We start from the raw sequence: 17,038 nt of genomic DNA, 5'->3' as shown, positions 1-17,038 counted from the left end.
AGTTTCGAAGAAGACACAGCCAACAGAAAGTCATCGGATTTCACCAGAAAGGTTGAAGTGTCCAGTGTCCCTTAAATGTACCCAAATGAATTTACGGAGAAGAAAGCTTGATTTTCACAGAGGTAAAATTTTAAAATTTGCGAGCAGTAAATTCTCCTGGCATTGTTGAGCTTTCCCAGGCTGGCACCGTAAGGGGGTGCCGGTCACCCTAGGCATGTGCCCTTCAAGTCTGTGTGTGCATGTGGGCATGTGGCGGGGGCCAGGGCGTGGGGTGGACCGAGTCTTTGTGCTGCAGGTGCAGGTCCCCTAGGCCAAGGTCGAGGCCTCGCTGAGAAGAGGGTGAGAGAAGCCCGACCAGCGCTTGGTCAAGGACAGGGTCTTTGTCAGCAGCATGTCTAGCACTGGGGCTCGGCGAGCACCTGCAACACGCAGGAAAGAGACCTGATAACCCAAGATCCAGAATCTTCCATGCTTCACACACGTGACTGCTGGAAGGAGAAAATCAATTTAAAAACAGGTGGTAGATGGATCCCCATAGGGGCTCTGCCTCCCTCAGCTGAATTCAACAGTTGGCAATTCTAACATATATATTTATGAAGTTGAGTGTACTTGTGTTGGACTCGCATATGTCAGTCATATTGGATGAAATAAAACATTATCAAAATTAATTTGAGCTGTTTCTTTTTACTTTTTTTTTAAAAATTAAAACAATGCATATCTTTATTGATTTCAGAGAGAGGGAGGGAGAGAGAAACATCAATGATGAGAGTCATTGATCAGCTGCCTCCTGCACGCCCCCCACTGGGGATCGAACCTGCAACCGGGGCCTGTGCCCTGACCCAGAATTGAACCCCGATCTCCTGGATCCTAGGTCGATGCTCACCTGCTGAGTCGCACCGACCAGGGTCTTTTTACTTCTTTAATGTGGTTATTTGAAAACCTAAATTAGCCGACGCGGTTCATCTTCTCTTTTCTTGGGCAGGGCTGCTGTCAGGGTTCATTTCTTCACTGAAGCCTTTGCGGCAAATCGGCGAGAAACGTAGAAACAGAACACAGGTCTACTGATGCCCCGTCGGAGGCACTTTGCCCATTTTGGAAAGTAATTCATTTATTTCTCTCCCCGTTGGTGTGGTGATTTGATTTCGGCCAGCCGGGTGTTCTCTGAATCTGGAGAAGCTATAAAACATCACAGGGAAGGCTATTGTTTCCTTGAATAAAACACATAAATCCGATTAAAGTTTTCAATTATAAACATCACGAGCAACAGTCCGAACAGAAAACGCTCATTTCTTGGTAGAATGCTTCCAGGATATTTTAAATTTCAAAACGGGCATAATTGTCAGTGACCAAGCTCGGAATTTCTAAGGCACAGTGCGGGCCTCCGAGGCGCAGGCGTCTAGATGCTGAGCGTGAGCTTGTGGAAGGAGATGAGCGTCGCGGCTCGGCTCGGCTCGGGGTCGGTCATGCTCATTTCACTGATCAGACGCGTCTGGGTGGATCTGTAAGCATCCCGAGGAGGAAGGCGAGACCAGGCTCTGAGCTCGAATTAGATTTCGGCTTGTCCACGGGCTGGCCGGCGTGAAAGGGAAGCGTGCACTCCCCTCTACAGAAACAACTACTTTGTTTGAAAATTCTAGAAAACTCGGGTAAACGGCCCTACCTGTCGTCCCACCATCCAGCAGAACCGGTACGCGTGGACCGCTGAGGAACGAGTGACGCGACCGAGGCGTGTTGTGCGGCCTCTGCGAGTGTGGCCGCGTCCCAAAGTAGCGGGAGGCAGCGCCGTTGGAAAAATTAGCATTTTGGATAGGCGTTAAATTTGCATTTTATAACAGTGTTTCATTCTAGAATTGCACTTAGCAATTGTAAAAGCACATAATTACCTCCAAGCTTAATTGCCCCTACTCCCTGTGCAAAGTGAACAGTGTTTAGTTTTAATGGACTAAATGGATTATGTTCTAAATTAAAAATCCCTCATGCATTGTGTTGACTGTCTGTCATTGGCGTTGGGTTGCTTTGTATGCAGCGTTGAGTGGCAAGTGTGTGTGTGGTGTTTGTGTCTATCATCTATCATCTATCTATATCATTTATCATCTATCGGCTATAATCAGACGACTTTGAAGAGGTGAAAATACCAGATTACGTTTTCTTCAACGGAAAAATAATGCAATAATCTTACTTCATAATTTTGCGGTTCTGGGCCTCTGCAATGGTAAAAGGCTGGAATGAAACCTTCTAGCACGTGGGACCAGAGAGCGCTCCCACGCTAGAAAACTGGAGTAAAAATTCTGGCAAGTTGTGCTGAGAACGCCTTTCAGTGTTGTCATTGAACAGAGACATTTCCCTGGTCCTGCTACCGTGTAGCAGAAGGAGAAATATAATTGTTTAAGAACCAGTAGTCTCCAGAACATGCGATGACTGTTACGTTGTGTTTTCCTTTTGCTGAGTCTTACAACTGTATAAAATAGTGCTGTCTTCAGAGGAGGAGGCAGAGTTCTGTCACTTCATAAACTCTTACCGTTCCCCCCACTTGAGAAGCGTGTTCCGCCTGGTGGGAAGGGCCGGTTTTCATGAATAGGTGCTTAAGATTATTCATGACGGAGAAATTTAAAGCGACTCTCTCGGGAGAATTCTGGAAACCAGAGCTGCACCGGGCAGGATTCGGTAACGCAGCTGCCTCTGGGTAACTGTTCAGAGTGCGGCCAAAGGCCCCGCTGCGCCGGAGCAGAGACCCCGCCGGGCGGCCCTGGCGACCGATCCGAATTGCTTCTAAGGGGGGGCGACTGTACAGTTCCTACCGGTGACAGGGCTCGGCTTCCCAAACCCTGCAGACGCCACGGTAGACGGCAGGGTCGTTGCGAATACAGAAGGGAAATCTGCCGGGGATAAGCGTTTGATCATATATGTGCAATTATTAAGGGAAGGACAGCTCTTCATTGTTTGTAATGAAAAAATACGTGGATGTGCGCACTCCTGTGATGTGTCGTTATATAAATAATTATATAATATTAAGCCATGTGTACTAGTGCTGTGGGACAGAGTTAATAAAGGGCAGTGAGTTTGATATTTGTTCCCAAATCTGTCTGGGGCCTGTGAGATCAAACCCTTTCAAAGGCTAGAATAAACATTTTTTAAAGTTAGAATAATCTGTGTGTGCAAAATATTTGATATCATGATTTTGTTTTTTCTAAAAATTGATTGCAAATCTGCTTCTCTTTTTAAGATCAAATGTTTTCCAGCTGTGGGTAGGGGGAGGCTAAATGGGTGCAATTTTTCTAGACAGGCCTTTAGGGATATTATTAAGGTTAATATTGACTTCTATACATTTACTTTATAGAAATAATCAAAGATGCATACAAAGGTTACTATAAATATAGCATTTATTTGTAAATAGCAAGAATTGGGAAATAACATAACAACTTCCAGGAAAAAATTGGCGATTCAGTAAAATAACTTAGGTACAATATAATGCTAAGCCCAATAAAATGATAACCATAAATTGATCCTGCATAGTGTGAATTTTGTGAGAAAAAAATTTGCACCAAGTAGATTTTACTTATTTAATCTTAATACTGGACATGCTCTCTCTAGCCAAGGGGAGTGCGCTTAATATTTGTCTCGTTTGCAATGATAAGCGTTTCCCAAATTTCGTTCAGAGTGAATCTGAGCTGCTTCTGGAAGCAGAGTGAGGCATGGTGAGCATTACTTCACAAGTCTGTCTGTGGTCACCAGGCTCAGTGTTCACCCTGACACTCAGCTGACGCCCTGGAAGTGGGTGGGAGGGTTCACCTAGCGACTCACCCGGGGCCCCCCCATCCCTGCAGCGTCTCACTGGGCAACTCCCAGCGTTGATGGCCCAGCTGATTCTCACGGGCACCCCGGGAGAGTCCTCTGTTTTAACGCTTAGAGTGGAAATTGGCCGTCTGCGGCCTGGTTGTGATGAGACCCGGCCCTCCCACGTCAACCCCGCGGCCTCAGCTCGGGGCCCTTGCTGCTGCTGCTCGAGCGGTCTCCTGGCTCCGTTTCTGCTTCCCTTTGCTCTGGATGAGACTTGACCAAGATCAGTGCGTAATATTGAAAGTTAATTATTTGAAAGAAGAATCAGATTCTCAGTTTAACGCGAATACGTTAAAAACAGCTGGCACAGGGGACGCTCTAAGTGCTCTCGTTTACACCCAGGCCCCAACGACCCGCTCTGTGTTCGTGGCTCTCGGAGGCCTGACTGGAGCCCGTGGCTGTCCCCTTCGAGCTCCGCTGTCTGTATTCGAGGTCGCCACGCGGACGCCTAGAGGCACCTCAGACGCTCGCCCGCGGAAGGCCGACTTAGCCTAAATCTAATCCTTCCCGTGCTTCCCGGCAGGAAGGATGGCGCCATCCACGGGGTGCGAGCCGGTCATCTGCGGTTCTTTTTGGGCAGATTCTCTCTGGCCGTCGATACGTGATCCCTGAGATAGAACCGTGGGTTTATCTTGCAAGCTGTCCTCATGCTGACCCTCCGTCTCCCTCTCCAGCCCCCAGGGACCCCAGGGACCCGCAGCCCTCAACAGTAGCCTTCTGCTGGTTCTCTTAGCATCACCCCCCCCCCACCAGTTCTCATAGTGCCAGCGATGTGAACGTACTGAGCATGCTTCCTAAATAGGTAATAAAAGTGCAAAGACAAGATTCTGCCACACTTTGGGTAACCCGTGGCGTCATGGATTTATCCCTGGAGTTTTTGACCCAAGAGTCATTGCTGCATGGTCTGGAGTCGGGTTCTTAGCCCACTTATTTACCCTGGGAGGGGGCTAAGGGGGCAGGATCCCTCCAACATGTAGCAGAAAAGTAAGTTACCTCCTAGTAGTAACAGACTATTATAATTTTACAATGCGTTGCCTCTTTAAATGAGTGCTTTTGTTTTTTTTCTCAGTTGTATAATAAAATAGCCGTTTCTAATGATGGATTTTTTTTTATGGCTTTTTTTTTTAATTATGTTTGAAAACATTTTTCTGTCTTTTTTGACCTCAAACAAACATACAAAATAAAACATTGATTGGAGCTCACACAAAAGTCAGGAGGAAATACGGCGTTTTGGCTCCTGAGTGATTGTACTTAGATTTACTACTTCTCAAACTTAAAAAAAAAACAAAAAAGGTACCCAACCCTCCATGTGGGCAGTAATGTGGGATGAATTACGCTCTGCTTTCTGTCCGTAACAACAGAGGTGTCACAATCTAAAAATAAAATCAGAAGGGTACCTTTCAATGCCAACAAAAATTTTGGGACACGACAGTTGTTCACCTAATTGAGGGCACCGGCCCTCCTGTCCTCAGGTGCAGGGGATCGTCCCATTTTAGGCCATCGAGGGAGAAGGGCTTTATATTTTAAATCACAAGCTAATAAATGCTCTTTTCTCATTAACACTCATGACCTCCATGGTTTCTGCTCTCACTGCCTGGCCCAGTTTCTCAGTGTCTGTTAATGACATTGAAAAACCTCCGTTTCATGTGAGTCGCTTTCTAGCTGAATCCCCGCAAATTCACAACAGATACTCATTAGCGTGATCTGCTTGTCCTGGCCGGGAAAGAAAGTATCCAGGTGAACCCCGCTTGTCGTATCTTTTCTGATTTCTTCAGCATTTATGTAAAATGATTACATTTATGGGAATTACGCAGGCAGCTTAGTCATACTTCTGATATTAGAGATAATTCACTAGTTTCTTATTTCAAATAATAAGCCATTGGCTGTTCAAATAACAATTAGTGGAGCTGGAATGAGAGGGACAGATGAAAGATAGCTGATAATTAAGTTTAGAGGGCTCTGTCCTGCTTTATGTTCTTAATTTATGGTGGATTAAATATCCTTCTAGTCATTTGCCTTCCTGGACACAGATGGGTATGGAATTTGGATTTAACTTCAAATCTATAATGTCCGTGGTAAAACCCTAGAAAGTGATAATAAATGTGTTTCTAACTCTGCACAGTTAATTGAGTTAATTTTTAGTTTTAGGGGATGGAGTTGAACAAAATACGCCTGCTCCTCACAGTGTAGTTCTTAGACCCAGACCACGGGCATCGTCTGGGGGCTCGTTAGAAAGGAAGGCTTCATCATCGTCTGTAATTTAACGAGCTCCCCAGATGAATCGCAGGCACGTTAAAGTTTGAAAAACTTTAACCTAAAAATTGGAGATGATGATGGAGATTTATATTAAATCAAAATCCAAACCCTTTACTTGGGGGGGAAAAAAAAAAAGCGAAAATCCGGGCTCATCTGCGAGGCCGTTTGTAACGACGGCCGCGTCCGGCCCTCGCCGCGATGCTAGGCCGCGGCTCCCACGTCCGGCGCGGGAACCCCTGCTCGCGCTTCCAGGTTGCGCCCAGGCGTTAGAGTCAGTCTCCAGCGCCTTGTCTGATCTGGCTGATGGCACATGTGCGTTTCTCTCCTCTCCCCGAAATGTCAGTAACACCAATAAGGAGTAAAGCGGGGCCACCGACCCGCAAAGGTAGAGAGCGGGCCGCCCGCTGCGTTGCGCCGGAGGCGCCGGCACGTTGGAGTTGTCGGGGATCTGAGAACGAACTGCTTTAGGAACAGAGGGAAACTAAGGACGTGAAACAGTAAGACGGCGACGGGCTGTAGACAACGCGAACGTGCGCAGGAAGGAAAGCACAGCCGCAGGCTCCGTGCACCGCGGCGCTGGGGCCTCCTTGCCCGTCGGGATGCAACGTGGATGCTGAGTTAGCCGGCGGCCGGGGTGGAGTGATGGCTGAGGAGTTTGGAGGGGAGGGAGGGGCCTGAATTCCCGTTCTTCGTGGCGTTGTTTCCGGCGAGTGAGTCAGAGCTGAGACTATAAGCATGTGTGGTGATGGAATGGGGCGTTAACACCAGAGCACCCCCAAAAGCTGGGTGACTGTTAGTTGTGTCTTTTGCTTTCTCCCAGCACCGACCTGGCCAGAATTTATGGGCTCGGAGCGTAGAGATCATGGATTAAGTCAGGAGATCTGAGTGCAAGTCCCGCTCTGCCACCAACTAGCCGTGTATTTTTCAACCAAAGGCCTGTCCTTCCACGATTCTCACACCGTTTCAGTCACAGCGGGGCGCTCTGCCGGGAGCGCAGCCGACGCACGCAGGGGCTCTTCCTAGCGGCCCCTGACCGTGCTACCTTTCGCTTCGCTCTGACACTCGGCCATCGGCCCGCGTGGCTTGAGAATTACTTTCAGGAGGAGGGGGGGCGATTTTCCTTCTCGAGAATCCAAACAGCCTCAGTAACCCGGAGAGCGGCGTGCAAGGACCATGAGCGGGAGCGAGGGGCGGCGGCTCCTCTCCGCACACGGGCGCCTTTCCTGTGCTCACGCCCCACGACCTTGGTGCGAATCCAGATGTTTCCAGAAATCGCCCCCAGCCGTCTGGTCAGAGCGCTCGGCCTGCTGCTCAGCTTCTCGCAATTCGTGTCCCACATTTTTATTAAGTTCGTCAAACAGTAAATAGATCACGTTTCCCAGTATCTTTGAAAAGCACCGTCCTGTTCAAAAGCCTCCTGCTAGCCAGGCCATTGACACTTCGCGTCACGTCTGCCTTCGCCGACCAACTTTTTGAAGAGGGGAGACAGCGGGTGGCGACAGAGCCAGCCAGCCGCCGCTGAGGGAGAACCAGCTGTCCAGCGGGCGACGGCCTGTCCCCGTGGACCCCGGCCTCGGTCTCTCGCCCCCTCTCGCTGGTCCAGCGCCGCCTGTCGTCTGTTTCTTTGTTCTTACCTTGCCTTTTAGTCTCTTTGGGTCTCATTTTTTGGGGGATTAATTTTCTCTGTTTGTGTCTCCCTTCTTTCTTTTCTGGTCTTCCTCACCCCCTCTCCTGTTTGTTGTGCTCAAGAAAACCACCTAAGTAGGACATTGAATTGTAATTGAACCTGGGATTCAGTAGATGAGACAATAGAAAGCACAGAATCAACTGTGGAAATGAAATGGGGGTTCCGGTTTTTGAAGAAGTCGTGATGCCGACAGGATAAGGCGATCTTGTCCTGGAAAGAATTCTACTAGGCGTCCCTTTCGCTGGGGACTGTGAGGCGAAGCACATCCTCAGCGGGGGGCGGGGGGGACACCTGAATAGGTGTTCTCTCTTCCCAGCTCAAAATAGGACCTTTAATTAGAAGGGATTTTTTTTTTCTATTTTAGAAAATGGAGACTTATTGATGTTTTTGTAAAGAGATCAGGCACTATTTTATGTCTTCTGTTACACAAAGAACAGCTTTCTAGATAGGAGAGATGATTAGCTGGATAGCAGGCTCAGGGTAATTACCATTATCTGGCGTTTTCACAAAACACACCTGGAAGCTGCCTAATGTCTCCCTCATTCCTTTTCTATTTTTTTCTTCTAGAATTTTTCCTACTGTGGATAATTCTCGAAACTCTTGCAGGCACGGTGCCCATCTGGGCCATCTTTGTACACCCCAGAATCTTCTAACATTTTAATTTCTTGGCAAATACTGTTGGGCAAAGAAATAGCAGAGTGGTCCAGTCTCTGGCCATTGTTCTAGCTTATTAGAATCATTTAGGATTTTGGCCTCTGGGTGATGGTGCCACCGAGATCCCCAGAGCAGTAAAACTGTGTCCTGATTTAGTCTTTCATTAGCTCAGTTCCAAAAAATGTTCTTCACTGTACAGTGTAAATAGGGCAAAGATGGAAATGCAAGGCGTGCCCCTTCCGTTGGCGAGACACCAGCCATCCAGTGGGCAGCACGCACATCCCTTTGCTCTCTCACTCTCACAAGAGCCAAACACAATTTTAAATAAAGGGATCAGTGGAGATAAATGTTAACTAAAAAATATTTAGCAATCTGGTGTTTTCTGGTGTATTTGTGGCATTTAAGGCATCATCATTTTCAATATTTAATATTTTTCCGTCCTAGACGCAGGTGGTTCTCTTTTGCCTTAAAGGGTTTTACAAGTCGGTTACGTTATTGGAAGGTGCACAAATGCTAAGCTGTTTCAGGCCACCGAGCACCTAATTTCTGGCATTTTCATTGGCAAAGCAACTAATTACAATTTTAAGTTTGGAAGAGCTGAGGATGACTTCAGATGAATTAAAAGGCAGTGTGGGCCCGGCCGGTGTGGCTCAGTGGTCGAGCCCGTCCCATGCACCTGGAGGTCGCTGGCTCGATTCTGGGTCAGGGCACAAGCCTGGGGTGCTGCCTCGGCCCCCGGTAGGGGGTGTGCAGGGAGCAGCCGCCCATCTATGTTTCTCTCTCTCCCTCTCCCCTCCTTTCTCTGAAATCAATATAAAAGCATGCTTTTTAAAAAAAAAGCAGTGAGAGTATATGTCAGTAGAACAGTATCTCTAATCTTTTTTTTTTTTTTTTGTTAAGCTACATCCCACTTTTTTTACGGGACTACACTCATTTATTGCAAGTAGTTTTGCAGGGTTTTATCCATAAGTTACACCTAACTTGGAACAAGCCATGTCGTTCGTTTGTGGAAGGTGGGTCGAGCAGTTACATAAGGAACAATGAATTATACGGGGTGGGCAAAGCTAGGTTTACATACTCCAAATAAATCATACAATAACGAATACATAATAAATCAAGAATAAGCTGTGTTTTGAGTGCCCGCAGCTGTAGACCTACTTTTGCCTGCCCATGCCTTGCCCGTGTAGTAAAAAGTAGCTGCGGCAGCTAAACAGGAGGGGACACTTTCCTCCTGACTTGGGTCCTGTGGCCCCAGGAGCTCCCGCAGGGCGCAGTGCGGGCGCTGGAGGGAGGCCAAGTCCTTGGCGGAGCGAGCCAGCGCCTTTGGCTGTTTTCTTTGTGAGGCTGTTGCCCTAGTTGAGCCTGTGCTGAGCAGACAGAAGCGGAGGGAGCCTTTAGCTGGAGGGGCCTTGTCCCCCCCCAGAGCAGAGGCCCCCGGCCACCGCGACCTGGCGGGACAGACACAGTAACCAGCCCTTCCGCCGGCTCCCGTGGCTCCGCGGAGGCGCCGGATGCCACCCGGATGCCGCCCGATCCCCACCCGATCCCCCGTTTCGCAGGGAGGTTTTCAGGTTAACTTCTCAGCTCATTCAGATGCAAGTTCTCACAAAAACTCAACACCGATCTCTGGTCTTTGGATTTTAAGAAACAGAACTGCCTTTGACTCCGCTTTTCTCATTCGAAGCACCGAGGTGGTAATTTAATATCTTTGCCCCTCAAATCAAATTATTTTTTCTTCCCATCATTCGCTCGGCCTCTGGGCTCATCAAGCTCGATTACATCTGCCTTTTGGTCCTGGAGGAGTGTGGTCTGCAACTGTGAAATAGAAAACGGATCTCCCCAAGTACAGAAAGCAACGTGCCGGTGTTTCGGATAAGTTGTGTTTTGCACTATGGAAAAATTGTAATTCTGCCTTTTTTTTTTTTGTTTTTTTTTGCCATGATTAGGAAATGGTGAAATGAATCAGCAGCTAAATAAACACGGATTTTAAAAATCCTTTACTTCCAACAGGAAAAACCGTCTTTGTAAGGCATCTACGTGGCTCATCCAGCGTGGTGATTAGTGTACATTGAGTAGAGAATGAATCCTTGGAAACGGATTTTAATTCTTCCCTTTGCATTTGTATTGCACCCTCGTAGATGCTAAGAACCGAGACGGAGGAGGTCAGACCCCTTCCCCCGCAGTCCGTTGCCGTGAGAAGCCGCAGGGAGCCACCATACCCTGTGACATTCCAACTCGACAGCCCAGATTTACTCGTTTCTCTCTGCTGGTAGTAGGTTGAGTTGTGGCCCCAGAAAGGACAGAGCCAAGTTCTAACCCCAGTGCTGGGAAGGTGACCTCGTTTTGGAACAGGGTCTTTGCAGATGCGATCAAACTGAGGCTGTTCTGGAGTCAGGCTAATGGCCGGTCACGAGGACCCTGGCGACGCTGCTGACCACAGGTCGGCACCAGCGGCCTGAGCCCTGCCTGCCTGCCGGCTGACCCTGGTTAGTTGGTGTCGCTCCCCAAACGAGTAAAGAGATTTGCGCCTAGCACACCTGTAGGGTTGTGTTCTGTGGCCAGTTCTGTGTTTTTATGAGAAGATTCAGTGACTCGGATGATTTCCAGAGGAGAGGGACCCGGCGTGCTGTGAAGACCTGGGTTTCTTCGGTGTGGAGCAGAGAAAACACGGGGTGTGAGAGCGTAGGGGACTTGCAGGGCTGCCCCGGGGGATACACACGACGTCTACCCTTTGCTCCCTAAAATCAGACTAGAGTAGGTTAGAAGGAAGCAAATTCTCAGTTTGACGTGAGAGGAAAATTTTTAAAAAATGTGTTTTTATTGAGAGAGAGAGAGAGAGAAACATCAATGAGAGAGAGTCATTGATCGATTGCCTCCTGCACGCCCCCGACTGCAGATTGAGGAGCCCGCAGCCTGGGCACGTGCCCTGACCTGGAATCAAACCCCGATCTCCTGGATCCTAGGCCAATGCTCAACCGCTGAGCCACACTGGCCGGGTGGGAAAATGTTTTTACTGCTAGAACTTTCCAGGGACTGATATTGTGAGAGCTGGGAACTCCTGTGAGTCACGGCGTTGGGAGGGCCTGGGGCTGGTGGGAAGGTGAGGCCTCTCCACTCAGACGGGAGGTTGTCGATGCCCCTTTTAGAGTCTGGGGGCTCTAGTCTCGGTGAAGATTTAAGGTAGTAGAAGGAGAAATATTATACATTTTTTGGAAAGCAAAGTGACAGGCTTTTTTATGAGTGTATATATGGGGGACATGGAGAATGTGCGAGTCTGTATTTTCTTGAAATTTGCATAATCATGTGTTCCTTTTATAATAAAATATATTAAGATAAAATGTATTATTATGAAATATGACATAATTATATATTTTAACAGAATAACGTGACATGATGACAAGCTTAGGATTTCAAGTCAAGGAAAACTTCAGTGGAGACTTAATAGAAAATCTCCTTTCTGCAGGCAGCTTATTCCGAGATCACAGGTGGCCTTTTCCCAGTGCGGTGAGAATCTTTGCTAAGCCGTTGCCACCGGGCAAGGCACCGGGGATGTCTGGCGGCGCCCGCCGCGCAGCAGCGGAGAGATTCAGCGGGATGGCGAACGTGTCTGAGGGTAATGTCATCTGATCCCTCCTTCCACGGAACCAGTAACTCATCAAGGCGGGTCAGCACAGTGTCCCCGACATCACAGGGCAGATACGGATGGCACACTCAAGTGCCTGACATAGCGTATCCGAACGTGTCTTATATCTTCAAAAGCGCTTTACAGACGTGTCATCGGTAGAATTTTATATCATCTTCATAAGCTTAAGATTTTTAACTTTGGTTCCACAATCTAGGGCCCCTGATCTCATGGTGCCCCTAGCATTTCAGCCGGTCTGGCGTCTCTGCAGCCTTAGGTTGTTTTGCAGACACCGTCCCCTGTTCTTTATTGAGTATGTGACTCTTCTCTGAAGCCAGCATTAAAGGGATTTTACCAGGGGTATCTGACTTTAATCCCAGCTCTGGTGGTGAACTGATTTCTCCATGCTATTCTTTGGAAGAGCTCTTACGGTGTATTTAAAAACAGCACCTGGGATGGTTTAAGAATGAGTCCTGTCCCTACTGGCCTTGAGTCTGGGACCACACGTGACAGGGAGGCCAGTTTATTTCTCTGAGATTCTCTCCGTGCCAGGATCAGGAGGGTCAATTAATGCTCCAGCCTCACTCCCTGACTTGTTCCAGAGGCTGGTAAATACTATAAATGGATTCACAGTTGGGTTTTGCCTCAGTAACTTCAGACATTGAAGCATAGGTTCTAATGAGAGGCTGGGTTTTTCCTACAGTGGTCATAATGCCATTAGCTTCTTGCAAAGATATTAGAGTTAGAAAATATAAACACACAAGTAACTGTGAGGTCTCCAAATGCCAGCGTAGTGTATTCTTCCAAAAGGCTTGCCAAGGTCACCTCCAATTCTTTCTGCTTTGCCTTGTTACTCTGGGCCGCTCTACAATAATTTTGAAATCATATGTGGTGCTTGCTGTCACTTTATTGCTTATTTGGATACCACAGTTTGGCTGTAAGGGAAAGTTGTGTGGACGTATCTGTGATGTATCTAACCCTTTAGTTGGCATTGACTATGGTTTATTTCAGAGATAAGCTAAGAGCCCTCTGACCCAAAACAGGTAAATTCTAATCTCCGTGGGCTTGTCTGTTTTCATATGATATCTGAGTCGTATTTCATGTGACATCTTCTCACCTGAGAACATTCTTACTAGTCGATTCAGCGGCAGCTTTGGGACGTCACTCATGAAATGTTTAGGCCACATTTTGAAAATAATCTGTATTTTACTAGACTAGTCTTCTTTACCATTTACCTTTTAATGCCTTATTCTAAGGGTTGACTCTGTGGATTAGGATCACTAGAATTAACTCTGCTTTCGTCACTTTATTCTTGTCTGCAAATGGTGTTTTTCTCCCCCCCCAACCCCCCGCTTCAGAGGCATAAAACAGACCCGGTCGGTGGTCAGCCCTGGCAGTACACGAAGGCCTCACTTTTCGAAGGAACGCACGAAAACAGCCACAGCTGTGTCGAAACAAGGCTTTTCTTTCTTTTTCCAGAACTTCCAGATACTGATTGTAGCATTTTGATTCTAGGCAAGGCCTTTCTCTCCAGTACGATACTAACAAGCTGCCAAGCCACGGCCTAGTTAGCAACGCGCCCATCGGGGTGAAATGACATAACAGGGGACTGCGGAACTGGGCGTGAGGGTCAGCGCGGTCTTTCTGTGCAGATTTGTTCCCCAAATGGCCATTTAGGGTGTTCGATAGAATAAGCATATTTATGACAACCACTTTCTAACAAAACCCACAAAAACACCTTTTACTTATTTGTTATAATTTGAGGAAGTTAAAAAAAGAGACAGATTGGATCAAAGAAAATGTCACAAAATAATCACTATCGGAAGGAAGCCCAAGTTGTCACTTAATGGGGACCTAAACAATTATTTTTTTTCTGGTGTTTGTGATAGCTGTGGGGACATTTTTTCGGAATTTCCCCTTTCTCTAGCAAACGTGTACTTTTAAACTTTAAGTTTTTATTGTTTCAGTTGTCGATTACTGATGTATCACTTCTGATTTCTCATGTCAAGGGTAATCTATGGAATTTTAAGAGTTTTCTTCGTAGTTGTTGGGAGATCTTATAAGAATTGATAAAGTTGGTTCTCTTTGTAAAACGCATAAGCATTTTGTCCATGCTAGATGACCTTCTTGAATTTAACTTCTCGTATTTCCTGGTGATCAATCCCTCTGTGTTAAAAGGAGGAGAAACGTGTAGTTGTCCGTGTTTCTCAGGCCTAGAAAGAGCTCATGGTAAGTAGACATGCTTCTTGATTTAAGCGGTCTGAGGATATTAGGCTAGTTTCTGTATGTAGTGCATAATAAATAATCAATTTCAATAATAAATTTGAATTAAGTTCCTATATCAGCATGTTGTGATGAGTAAAACATTTTAGACCAAGAAAAAAAATCTATGATTTTCTGAGTACTATCATTCTTTGAAAGTATGGATTGAACCTGGGCCTACACTAAGTAACATAGTTAAGACATATTTGTGAAAACAGTGATACACAACCAGAATCTCATCGAGTAGAATATAGGCCCCATGATGGTGCAGAATTGTTTCTGTCCTTGTCTGTTTTTCCAGAGACTAACAGGCATACGGTCAATATTTGTTGAATGTAAACAAAAGATCGTTCAACGACCAGACTAAGGGATTATAATTTTAAGCTAACGCTTGCTGATATGTAGTTTCCCTTAACACCTTTTAGTTAAATAAAATAAAAACCTTAAGAACTGAAATCAGTATCAAAAGACTGATGTATGTACCACAAATACATTTTTTTTTCTTCTGTACAAAACAATTGGCATGTGATCGGCAGCTTACTATTGCTTCTTGGCTTTGCTGACGACAACCCATTTCTCTCCACATTGCTTTTATGTATTTTTGTATTCAACCGGACATACTTATTTTCAGAAAATTTGAATTTTACTTTGTAGTGTAAATTAGAAAAAAAAATTAAAATTATTTTTGTAGGGAAAAAAAAAAGTTTTCTCTCATACAAGATGAGGGGATCATTTGTCATTCCTCCAGGCATAAACTTTAGGATTTTGTTGTGGGTCAAGCTGCCGTGGTACCCAATTCAGTATCACCGAATCCGAAGTCCTATGCCTTGAGAAAGGACTGGAGCCAGTTCGCAGTTGATTTTATGTGAGATTTAGAGGAAGCTTAAAATGCGATGCTTGATGTTGCAGCAAATGTCTTTCCTCTCTCATTGGGGGTTTAGATTAAAATTTAATCAAGTAAATATTGTCATGTTTTGCTCTGAGCATCTGTATTTATTTGGTTGTAACAAAACACTTCCTTTCGATGCTCTGAATGAGGCGTCTCTTCAGTGCGCTTATTTGCTACAAGTTTCCTAAGAAAATGTAGCCTGAACTGGATTCTCGGTCTTACGATATGTTCGCTATAGTTTCTTATGCAGACGGGTTGAAAAGAAACATGCAAGATGCCAGAGAAAGTTCTTGCTGACCTGTATCCAACGCCTGCCTCCTGCAGCCCATCTCAGCGCCTGCGTTTTGACAGACAGCTGGGCTCCAAGGCTCTGTCCGCGGTGCCGAGACACCTCGTGATGCACGAGCGTGTCTGGCTGATAAATCCTAGCGCCAGCCACGCTGTGACGGCGATACAGCAGGTGGTAAAATTTGCGTTTGGGAAACACATTGAATGAGCGAGCCTCATATTTTGGTTGTGTTCAATTAACACAGTTTGTCCTTTCATTTTAAGGAGTTTGTAACAATTACCTTCCAAGTTGTGAAAAGCAGCTAGGATTTAATTAGCAACTGTCGATGCCAATGTCTAGTATTAACAAATAAATGGATGTGACTGCAGTGGTGGAAATGTTTACAGGACAGTGACATGTCGATGCTCAGCAGCGAGCTCCTGTAGGAAAAGTTAAACACTTGATTAGCAATTAGCATGGAAAGCTTGTAGCTTTGTAGAGATGAGCAATTTGCCTATAAAAATACAGCTTATTATCTCGGACTTTTTATTGCTTCAGGATATTTCCTTTGTACACAAGTACATTTATTTTGCACGACAATGCCTTTTCGTCTGTAAATATGACTAAAACCGTAAAAGATCTTGGCTGTTTCCAGCCCCCCCCCCCCAGTAAAATCCACACATTTACTATGTAAGACTCTTAAAGAATTAGTAAGGTCCTTGGCACTTCAATTCAATGATTGTCAACTTGTTAAGTTGTATTTTTCAGGTGCCTTAAATATAGTCATAAAGAACTGCACCTAATTTTTTTTTTTTTTTTTTTGCCTCTAAATTGTCTGAGACGCTTGTCCTCTCATTAAGAAAACTCTCCACTTAAGTTTCTATTGAACTCTGGAATTATCTGACTCATGCCATTTTATAGTGGGGGGAAGCAAATAAAAGGGAGAATTTCATAAAGCTGAACCTATAAACTTCTGCTACTAATTCAATACATTTTAAAGGAAAATTCTACAATTATAGTCTTGGAAAGCCCTAGACCTCTAAAATTCTAAATTTCATTGTTATTCTGGGGGGAAGACCATGCGTGTTGATCACAACAGACTTCAAGTCAGCACCTATAAGTTGCTTTAAGTTATATAGTTGTTATATAAGTGCATAAATGTCCTTCTTTTGGGGATTATGTAGAACATGTTGTTCCGTTGCTATGTTTGCAACAGGGCCAATTATTTCATTATTTGCTTGTTGCCGCAGCGAAGTGCATTAAGTATTAGGAATCACAGAGAGGTTTGAAGATTCCACCCACATCATAAGTCCTGCTGAAATTTGGCACCGTTTTCTGCTAAGCAAGCATCTTAAAGTTGAGCTACTACTAATTATTAAAATAAGACCTTCAGTTCCTCAGATATCGATTTACATTATATGAACTCAATAATTAAACCCACTACAAAAGCTTCTTGTTAAGCAAAGGAAATCTCTAAGTGAATACATCATTTCCTAGGGGGTTTCTTTTCATCACCCATTAAAGGGTTAAATCCAACGTGATGATTGCCTCTCAATATCGAGA

General features: G+C 45.6%; 1 protein-coding gene across 1 annotated transcript in view; it reads left to right on the top strand.

Moving 5' to 3' along the window:
- The window catches only part of IMMP2L (inner mitochondrial membrane peptidase subunit 2), a 375,089-nt gene that overhangs the window by 140,018 nt on the left and 218,033 nt on the right, over positions 1 to 17,038 (top strand). The gene's annotated exons all lie outside the window — the stretch shown is intronic.

This window comes from Miniopterus natalensis, chromosome 10, assembly GCF_054644295.1.
Source record: "Miniopterus natalensis isolate mMinNat1 chromosome 10, mMinNat1.hap1, whole genome shotgun sequence".
Classification (NCBI taxonomy): domain Eukaryota; kingdom Metazoa; phylum Chordata; class Mammalia; order Chiroptera; family Miniopteridae; genus Miniopterus; species Miniopterus natalensis.
The sequence above is the reverse complement of the archived record's forward strand: the minus strand, read 5'-3'. Positions and strand labels throughout refer to the sequence as shown.